Genomic DNA, 10,845 nt, shown 5'->3' on the forward strand with positions numbered 1-10,845 from the left:
CCACGTGCCCCCCGGCCAGCGGCTCCATTTTGAAGTTGTAGCATTCCTGCACTTATGGCACCCTGGAAACACACAAAGCTCCGATTTCTGGTGTTTCCCAGCTGTCTTCAGAGAGCTAACCAATTTATTTAGTTCTTCCAGCTACTGAAATACTTTTCATTGCTGATCTGGCAAATCCCATGCCCAGTAAGGTCGCACCAAAGGTGACACAAGCAGGAAGGCTTCCACGAAGCTTTTAGGCTGCCTGAGCACAGCTCTTCAGCAGGTACAAGCTGCCATAGCTCCGCTGGCACTGGAGGAACCTGTGAAGGAATCTTCCTGCACTCAAAGCAAGGACAACGCCCCACGGCCCGGCTGTAAGGGGCTATTTCCCAGCCCCGCATGGCCCGGTGTGTGTCACGGTCTGTCAGCAGCTGCCGCCTGTCTTGCAGGCCTTCCTTGCAGCCGGTGCAGCCGGGCACGGTTTCCCCTCGGGGCCCTCTGTTCTGTGTGCACGCTGGTGGGGTCGGGTGCCCTCACAGCACCTCCATGCATCGCCCCAGAAGGGTTGGGGTGCCTGAAGGCCCCTTGGTGCCCGCACCCAGGACATCCCCTTGGCGAAGTGCACTGGGCTCCTCCGCTCGGCCCTCTGGAGGGGCCTGGCACGGCACGCGGGCCGGCTGCCGCCAGCTTGGGAGACCAGAAGCCGTGCGCAGCCGCTGGCCGCATCTCGCATTCCAGCATTGTACGTCAGGAAGAAACGTGCCTGGTAAATGCAGCTGTAACTACGTTAAAATGCCGTAATCTAATTCTAACCACATCATGACGGAGGCGCAGATCAGATAAGCACAAAGAGCCGGGGGGGACAAACCCGGCGCCCGCTGTGCCCTGCTCGCGGGAGCTGAGCCCTGCAGAGCCCCAGCCCTGTGGCACGCCAGCGGGCAGGTCCCATGTGCAGACAGCGTCCCACGACCTCCTCGCAGCACTGCACACCCCACAGGCTGATGCCACGAGCCCGCCGCCTGCAGAAGATGTTCCCCATGCTGCTGCCCACTGCCATCCCACCCCCGGGAGCAGCCTCGGCCAGCACCGCACCAGCCTCTAAGTGATGGCCAAGAAATGTCCCCGTACCCGGGAGCGCTCCTTCCCTCTGCGTCAACCCTTTGTTCTCTTCCCTTATTTAAGAAATTCCTCATCTTGAAGCATCCTCTCCCCTTGGATTTAAAGCACAGATGCTCCGGCTGTCCGGGTCCTGGATTCCTGGTTTGACTTTCGGGCTGCCATCAGATTTACTCCCTTGTTCCAAATCATCTTAAGCAGAGGTTAATGCTGAACTTGTGCTTACACCTTTGCTGAATCAGGGCTTTGCTGACTTTCTGCTTTATTTATTTGGCTTTCTGAGGTTGCAAAGCTGAGATGGCAAGGATCCTGCCTTGAACTTCCCCCGGGACGCCGTGTGATGGAGAGCAAAGGCTGCGAACGTTGTGGAGTCTCTGCTGCATTAGGAGCAGAGTTTCATGAAGATTCATGTCTTTCATATTGTTCTATGAAATTAAAGTGCAGTGGAAAATCACTCTCGAGGAAGTGAAGATCTACTGCAGTAATTTAGATGTAAACATAATTAAGCAACCCGTCCTGACATACCTGTCCCGTCTTGGCCAAAGTTCAGCTGGAATGTTTGTCGATGTTAAGATCAAGCTACACAAATAATTTGAACCGGCTACGTCAGGGAAGTAAAACCCATAAAAGAGATTTGGGTGACAAGATCTATAGCAGTGCTCCCCTCAGTCCATCTGAGCCAGAAGCAAAATTTGGGCCCTTCATTTCTCTTCCTGCACCACCCTCCCGCCTCCCGCACACCCTCAGAGCCGCCTTTCCTCGTGCAGCAGTGACCGAAACCCAGCTCAGCTGCGGGATCGCTGCCTGTGCCAGCTTCCCTGAATTCGTTTAAACCTGACAGAAACAGGGTTAGTCACACATCTCACTGGCTGAAAGTAAGAAGTGGGCATTTACGCTTGGTCTTTGAATAGCCACAGTCAAAAAATGTGCATCATTCACACTTATGGACTGGTTATAACTAAGCAAAACTGAGCTGCTTTTAAGCTGAGCTGGGAGCATCAAACTGGCAGGGACATTTAGAGCTTTCCAGAGTCCCTGCGTGTGGAATGGTTTTCTGAAAATGGAGGCTTTTTTCTTTTCTTTTTGTTTAGAGTAAATGTATAGTCTGTGAAGCTCCGAGGAAAGAACTTTAAAAATGTGACCTTTAGGGCTTTGATACTAGACGACAAATAAAAATAAACCAGACAATCCCTCCAAAAACATGCACGGCTACTATTTAGCAAGCAGAGAAAAGAAATAAGGATGACATGTTTTGCTTGGAGGCCACGACTGACAGTGGGCCCGTGTGTTATCTTTAAAAATACTGGAGGGATAACATGGTACTGGCAAACTTCTGCTGCGTGCAACACGCAGCCCGTGCTGCAGGAGCAGGCACCACGTCCCCACCGCTCCACGCTCGCTGCTCAGCCATCGGCCAGGCACAGACCTGGCACATCCCATGGGGGTGCTGGCAGTCCTAGCAGCGCCGTGTGCTTTGCTCAGGGAGCTGTGGCCACGTGCCAGGAGGTGACACCCGCTCACCTGGCACTCGAGAGCATTTCAGCTTCACCTTTCCAAATCAACATCTTCACGTCATTTGGGAACCACACCTGGAGGCCCATCAGGATCCTAAGGTTCTTATCAAGGTGCTGTTTCAACGAAAGGGGAAAAAAAATAGAAAATTTGGGCAATCCTAAGCGGGAATGGACAGGGTCTCCTGGACCTGCTCTCCTGACTGGGGCCATTTTGGAGTCATACATCATCACGGTGCTGCTGGCCCCATGATGTATTAATGCAATGCATCATCAGAGCAGCGTTGCTCCAGTGATGCATTACTCTTCACACAGCATTAGCCTCTTGCCAGCTGATTGTCCACCAGCAAGAACATGTTCAGGACAGCCAGTACATACTAATTTAGTCTCAGAAACTTTTGGACACTTGCACTGTTTATTCTGAAACTCAGCTTTATTTCTTTCTGGGTACCCAGCTGGGACCAGAGGAACGCTCAGATCTCTGGAGAACACCCCACAAGCCTCACCATGCCATGCTACTTAAGAGGTGAAAACAATTTTCAGAACAAGCTGAAGTCAATGGAAACCCCCTAAGGGTTTCTTCAATTTTCATGTTGCATTTGCTGGCAGCCCTGATGAGCTGTGGCTGCAGCTTACCAAAAGCAAATAGCCCAGGGGCTGCAGTCCCACAGACTCCCTCAGACAGACAGACAGACAGCTCGGCATGCCGGGACGCGGGCACGGTTACAGCCCTGCTGTTAACATATGGTGGTCGAGGAGCAGGCAATGGGCAGCCCTCATCCAAGCTTCTTCCCACTTAGAGCCTTCTCTTTTCTTAAAATGCATGGGAGTTTTAAAAACTTCTCAGTCACTTCTCTCCCTTCTTTTTGCTCTCTTTCCTGTATGGGTGCGGTTCACCTCGCATACAGTGCTGCGGGTTTGAGTCAATACGGGGACAATACTCGGCTGTTCTCTATCAGCAACAGAAAAATAAGATAAAATTAAAAACAACACGAACTTAGCTGAGAAAGTAATAAGAAGGCAAACTCAATTACTGTTTCATCTGGCATTATTGTAGCTTTGCTGCTGTTTGTCAGGGACTTCTTCCAGGCAAAATTGGAGAGATTATCTTGTCTGGATGTTATGAGGTAGCTAATCCCTTCCGCAAGCAGAGGGGCGCCAAGCGCTCCGCGTTGGGCCCATGGGCGCGGAGGCGGGCGAAGCGCTGCCGCCAGCTCCTGGCCTGGCACGGCCTCGCGGGAGAGCGCCACCACCCCAAGGCGCTCCGATCTCCCCGTCTCCCCGCCTGGCTGTGCCATTGCTGTCCATGGAAGACGTGTTCCCCAGAAGAACCTGCACACCCCTGGTGCCCCTGCTGCCGGAGCAGAGCTGAGGATGAGGCCGGTCCTGTCTTCCTCCAGCCAGCTGCAGGAGACCCTGAGGCACGGTGCGGGTTGGAGACACCAGGAATCACCTACACGGGATTTTATACAGCGTATGTCGCTCTGGGGCCATTACTTCCAGGGAAGACAAAGTCTAATTTCCCTGTAAGGACAGCTATTTTTCTTTCATTTCAAACTAAAACGTAAGCAGGGTAAGGTTGTCTTAAATAGAAATTCATAAAGGTCTAATTGTTAATCACACTGTACATTAACCCAGAGCAAGGCATTTAGGTAAACAGTACTGACATAGCTAACACCTCTCAGCAAAGCAACGGATTGCTATTACAGCCCAAGGAACAAAATGTGGAGCCCCCCCTACCCCCTGCTCGCAGGACCAAGCTTGCTGGCTGCCCCTGCTCCTCCATGAGAAAAGGGAACAAAAAAACAAAACCACCAGTCCTCACTTGTCCGCCTGGCCCCCAGGAGCTCAGGGAAAACATCTTTGCAATTGGGGGAAATGTAAAGGGTTGGTCAGCTGGAAAAACTGACCAGCCACTCTACCGTGTGTGTACGTATATGCGTATGTATATATACACGGGTGTGCTTAATGATAATGACTTCTTTTCAGCAGCAAGCAATGTGTCTGTTGCAACCAAAAATGATTCTGCTATTTCAACGCCAGGAAATCTGCAAGTCAAAGGTGAGGGAATGACTGCACGGAGCAGCCAATATTAAAAAATCACAATCTGGCAGCCAGCAGCAGCCTGTGATTTCTGGGCGAGCTGGATTGCCAATCATTTTTATACCTCTGCGCTTTAAATAGCAATAATGTGTTGAATGTGAAATTGCCTGTGCTGATGTGGTTTGCTTCGCGCTATTAAAATACAAGCGTTGGGACACATATTACACATTTGTGATTCCTCGGAGACATTGTTGGGGGAAAAATACAAACTCCACAAGAAAATTGGGGGGGATAAAGATTCAAAGGGGGAGGGACAACTGGACAACCAGGTCCCTGAAAGATCACAAGTATGCAGAAAGGAAACAGGGGGAACATTGGTACATCTGGATACATCCAGGAAATAGCCAATTATTTCAAAGCCAGCGGAGCACATTCAGTGACGGAAATTATTTCCGATAATGTTTATTCCCCATTTGATTTCCGTTTGTTTTGCTCTGGCTTGGCCCGTTCCAGAGCAACACTTGGCCCAACACCTATGGCCCCGTCTTGGCACTAGGTTGCTGCTGTGCCTTCCTACAGAGCCAGAGCTTCAGCAAAAGGTGCTCTGTTGCACCTCACGCAGCCTTGGAAGAGGCGAGGCAGGCGCAGCCCCAGCAGTTCCGGGTGGCAGGAGGCTGGCGCCCACCTCCCAGCACCCACCTCCCGCGGAGCCCCTGGCAGTGCCAGCCGAGGCCGGTGCTGCCATCCTGCCACATGGGCACGGCGCTGCCGAGCTGGTTAGAGAGCAAAACCAAGGGACCTATGACGCATTGGAGTGCATGGGCGGGGAACCCGGCTTCCCACAGAGATTTGGGGTTGTGGGGCTGGTCCTGCCTCTGCCTACTGCTTTGTGCCTAATCCAGCACCCTGCAGGACGCCGGAGAGCTGTTAAACCGTCCTCGGCGTTCGGGTTGCTCACCCAAATCCCTCCCTCCACTCACACGGTGTTCCCATTACGTACCTTCCTGTGAGCAGTTTTGCCAGGATTTTCCAGGACCTTGGGTAACGCTGCTGGCAGCTTCGCCTGGGTAAGGACACAGAGTGCTAAACCCTCGGCCATGTGCAGCCTGCATCTTCACAGGAGCTCTTTTTGTCCCGAATCGAGTAGCCATTACACACTCTGACAACCACGTAACTCTTTGTGGATGATCAAATCCTTTAATGTATGACCTTACAGCCTTATTTATATATAAGTACCCACATATAATGCATATCTGTATAAAAAAGTACCAAGCGATCTGCGTAAACAGCTATATTCCTGAAAGGGGAAAAAACTATGATGCATGCACAGTGTTATTTCCATCCATCTTAAAAAGTTATTGCATGATTCAGTAATCTCCACCCTGCTTTCTGCCCTCTACCCTCTCCTCTGTCAACATATAAATAGCCGTTCCTCAGTCGCACGTTCCAGGTGCCAAACTTCTGCAAAGTCTTTCAAGAATAGAACATTCCTAGCTCAGACACATACAGACCATGGGTTGAGGGTGAATAAAATAAAATAAAATAAAGAAGCCTTCGATACTCTCAGGATTAGTTTTGCTGCAGCATCATCTAGTGACTGGAGCAAAGCCGGGCTCCTGTGGGCAGCTCCTGCCATCGGCAGCAGCACGAAGGCAAGAGGGGAGGCGCGGGCGGCAGGGGGCTGGGATGCTCGTTCGGCAGACGTGGAACAAAGCAAAGAGATTTAAGGTCCTGTCATACTCAGGAATTTTATTAGTCCTTCTGCAGTAGTTATAGGGCTGATTTTTTTATTATTATTTTTTAAGAGAATAGGCATAGCAGGAAGGTCCTAGTAATAAAAGGTGCCAGAACAGAATAAAAACTGAAGTATCTCTGTTCATCATACTCACGGACCCAATGCTACTGAACCAAGGTCATACAAAAATAGAACTCGAGCCCGTGTTTCTCCAGCCCCTCCAATGCCTTTGCCACACCCTGCCAGCAACCCCACTCCTCTTCCCCCACCTCGCTCCGTCGTTGCTGTAACTCGGCACCAGCAGCCGGAGCGACCTCACCTGCAGCGGAGCTTCCTCCCTGTGCAGACAGACCTCAAACCCAGACAACTAGAGTACAACATAATCAACACAAAAAGGCCGAGAAAATTAACTTAAAAACGTTAAGTGAGAAGAACAAAGACTTTAGACGTGAGCTGGAAGACAAATTGCGCTCAGAGGAGAAAGTGGCGTGGGCAGTTAGGTGCAAAGGCGCTGTGTTTACAGAGGTTGCGACGCAGAGGAGATGGCAGGCGAGATATTGATTTGATAAGCAGATGAGCTGAAATTCTGAATGCACTGGAGATGCTGACAGAAAAAAAGGGATAGAGGGAGAGGAGGGAGAGACAGGGGAACACAGGAGAAACAGCTGTGTACACTGAGATGCATGAGATGTTATGGAAAATAGAAGGTCATCATGATCCATGAAATTCTCAAAAAAAATAGGAGAAGTGGAGATCGCGGGGAGACAGCAGATGTTTTCATGCCAAGACAATGATGGAACTGTAATTACAGCGAGATAGAGCATCCTGCATAGTCACAGCAACAAAGAAACAAAACAAAACCCCAAACCAGACACGTTTGATTGGCAACTGGAAAAGACTACGGAAAGGTAATAAGCATTTAGCCCTTCTATTACACACAAGTCAGAAGGGTGGAAGAAAGAGGGCACCTCTCCACTGCAGGGCGAGAGCCCTGACCAGGAGGTCAAGCTGCTGATGAAAACCCACGGGCTCACCTGCATCTTTCACACGAGCTACAGCTGGGGGCTCACAGCTGAAGCCAGAAGTAGTTTTCTCTCCCCATTCTCAATAATGGGGACTCCCAACACACGAGGACAGAGGCAGGGACGTGTCCCAGCCAGCACTGGCCCAGGCATCTCGCTCAAGGCCAGAGCCTGAGCAGCGGCACAGACAGAGGCAGCGGGGGCTTGTGCACCATGGGGGCTCTGTCCCCTCTCTGCCGCCACGGCTCCTACCTGGCAGGGCTGCCTTCGCGGCGTTTCCTCCCTTCCTTCTCAAGTTAAGTCCAGGTAGATCATTTGCAGCTGAAACTCCGGTGGTTTGCTGCAGCTGGACATGAACCGCTCAGGCACCATTCCTGCCCTCAGTTCCCATCCGTGTGGGCTCAGCAGCACGAGGCCTTGCCTGGTGCTCACTTTCCTCCGTCCTCCCGGGAGCAGCGCCTGTGTCCCTGGCTGGGGTCTCGCTGCTCCTCAGGAGCCCGCAGGCTGGGCAAGCAGCGCAGCACCGCTGACTTCGTGCTCCACGGGACTGTGCCCTGGTGATCTCTGAGCCTCTGTCCGTGTCCCGAGGCCGGTTTTCCCTGCACGTACCTGGGGCAGCACGGTGCAGAGACTAGGAGAGGTAGTGCTTGGCCGAGGAAAGCATTCAGGGACAGCAGCCTCGGGAGCCCCTGCCTCGTCAGCCTCCCTGTGATTCTTCACTGCCTTCTTCCTCAAAGATGAGAAGAGCCGTGCATTATTTTTGTCAGGTCTTAAAAAGAATGAAGTTACAGTTGTGATACATGGCACCTTAGCTTGCCTACAGGCTCCTGAAAGCGCGGTTTTTGTCTGTGTAAAATTAATTATATAAATTCAGCACGCACTCAGTCTCCAAAATACAAAAGGGCTTAGAAATATGAAAATAAAGCTTGAATTTATTGCTAATTAAGCAAAATAACACCTCCATGCACTGTATTTGCAGCATCTGAACAGGAACGTTTTCTCCAGGCTCATTCATACTCGTCAGGCCGGCACCTCTTTTATTTTATTCTTTTAAGCGCACCGAACTGTGTTTTCAGCTTCCACAGCCCCAAGTCCGCCTTTCAGTGCGGCCTCACCTCGGGCTGGCCTGGGGAGAGGGGGGGGCGGGGGCAGAACAAAGCCGGGCTCCGCCGCGGGCAGCGGCCCCGGGGCAGGGCGGCGAGGCCGGGGCCAGAGGAGGCCCGGCGGGGCCCGGCCGGTGCTCGGGCGCCCCCTGCTGCCCCGGGCCCGTCCCGCGGGGGGCACCGCGAGGCCCTTCCCCGCCGTGGGGCCTTCGCGGCCCGGCTGGGGCTGGAAGGGATCCCGCAGGCCCAGGCTGGCCCTGGGGACTTGAGGAGGGGACCTCGAGGAGCGGCGGGGCCGGGAGCTGGCTGAGGCGCCCCACAATTCCCGCCCTGCTCCCAGGAACCGAGCCTGCCAGCAGTGCGAGGCCGCCAGCCCCGGGCAGGATGCGGCCAGAACTGGAGCCACACGGTGTGACCGGGGCGGTTTACATTGTTATCTGTAACCAGAAGCGAGGAGCAGCTCCTGAGGGCCAGAAAAGGGGCTTCGATCCCTCAGACACAGACAGTCTAGACTCAGACAACACCTAGGAAAGAAACCCAGATCCACAAATTACTTTGAAAGTGCTATTTTCCAGAAATGAGAGCACCCTACTTGAACAGCCTCAAACATCACTTCAGCATCTTTGAATCCAAACGGTAGAGTTCAGGTATATTTAAAAAAAAAAAAAGTCACCCACCTACAGTTTTGGAGCTGGGACAAGCGCTGAGCAGAGGGGGAGCCCCTTTAATCCAATCCCCCTCTCCCAGGGGAAGGACCCTGGGGCCGCACCACAGCCTGCGCACCGCTCAGTGCCATCACTGACGTCCCGGGGGCTGAGGAAACCAAGGCTGCTGTTGTAAAACATCTGACCATGTTTTTAGACATGAAAACATACTCCTGAGACTCTGCAGCAGCTCTTACATTCCTGATTCAGCAAAAGGAGGAAAGACGCTGGTATGTGTTCATCTCCCAAAGGCCGGTGTGGAGCTAGAAAAGCTGCAGGGAGGACGCATGGTACCACCAGCTTCCCTGTAAGGAGCTAAATAGACTTCAGACACCTCATCCTGGAATGGAGGCAGGTGACAGAAGAGAAGCCTATAAGTGGCACAGACAAGGCAAAGCAGGGGCCATTACTCACCTGAGGCAGCATCAGGGTGATGGATTATCTGGGGTTGTTCTCAGGCAATTTAGATGACAAAACAGGAAGTAACTCTTCCACCCACATGTAATTATGTTGGGATACACATTGCCACAGAATCTCGTGAAGGTCAGAAGGACAGACAGACTCAAAAAGCCATCACATGGATTCAACATGTCTGTTAAGTACAACAGCTGCATGGGGCTCAGAAGCCCCAGCATCGCTCCTAGCTGGAAACGGGGCCAGCCCACAGGGCAGGACTGCTCTGCAGGGGATCCAGATCCAGCTTTTGCACCTTGTACCTGAATTACACGGGCAGGCAGAACAGATGGGCACGAGGCCGACCTTCATCCCCAGCTGTTGTCAGGTCCAGTCTTGGACCACAGAGCCCCAGCACTGGCTCTTCCCTCTTATACCAGCAATCCCCCTCTTTGCCCAAAGCAGACAGAGTATTCCCCCTCTCGCTTTGCCTTGTTGCTCGTCTCTTCTTTTGAAGGGAAGGGAGAGGAGGCAGAGGCAGCTGGAGCCAAAACACAGCCCTGGAGGCACTGAACTAAATGCAGGACAGGTGTTGGTGGTTCTTGCTCTGCAGCCTCTGACTTGCAGGCTTCCTACTGACAGCACTGAGACAGGGACACGATGTACTTGTGTAACTCAAGAGCAGAGGAAGTCGTATGCAAGCTTTATTTTTACTTTTATAGGAAGAAAACCACTACCAAAGAAATTTCCACCACCAAAGGCCAGAGCTAGGTTCCCTGCTGGGCCATGAGCAGACTGCATACGTGGCTACAAGATGCAGGGAGCTGAACCACCCTGCATCAGCACTGCCAGCGCCAGCAGCAGACAGGGGCACCATTCATCTGCTCCAAAAACACCCTCTTCGCTCCTCCCCTCCTCGCTCTCTAAGAAGTCTTTGACTTGCTGTGCTGCAGGAAAAACGGCCCTGTGCCCCCTGAGGACCTGGCCCAGGCACTGCTCAGCTGCCCCGGTGTGGAGGGGATGGGCACAGAGGCCATGGGGGTAGGCCTGGTGGAAAAGCAGCCCCCAGGCTGCCAGGGGTCAGAAGAGTGAGGTCTGGGCTCACACAGGGCCGCTCAGCAGAGGAAAGCGGGAGCATGGCTTGGGGCCAGCAGGCGGGAAGCACTCCAGACGGAAGTTATAAATTAGGTGTCTCCAGAGACCTCATTCATTTTACCCATAATAAAATTACCACTT

The sequence above is a fragment of the Cygnus atratus genome, chromosome 20 (genome assembly GCF_013377495.2).
Source record: "Cygnus atratus isolate AKBS03 ecotype Queensland, Australia chromosome 20, CAtr_DNAZoo_HiC_assembly, whole genome shotgun sequence".
Taxonomy (NCBI): Eukaryota; Metazoa; Chordata; class Aves; order Anseriformes; family Anatidae; genus Cygnus; species Cygnus atratus.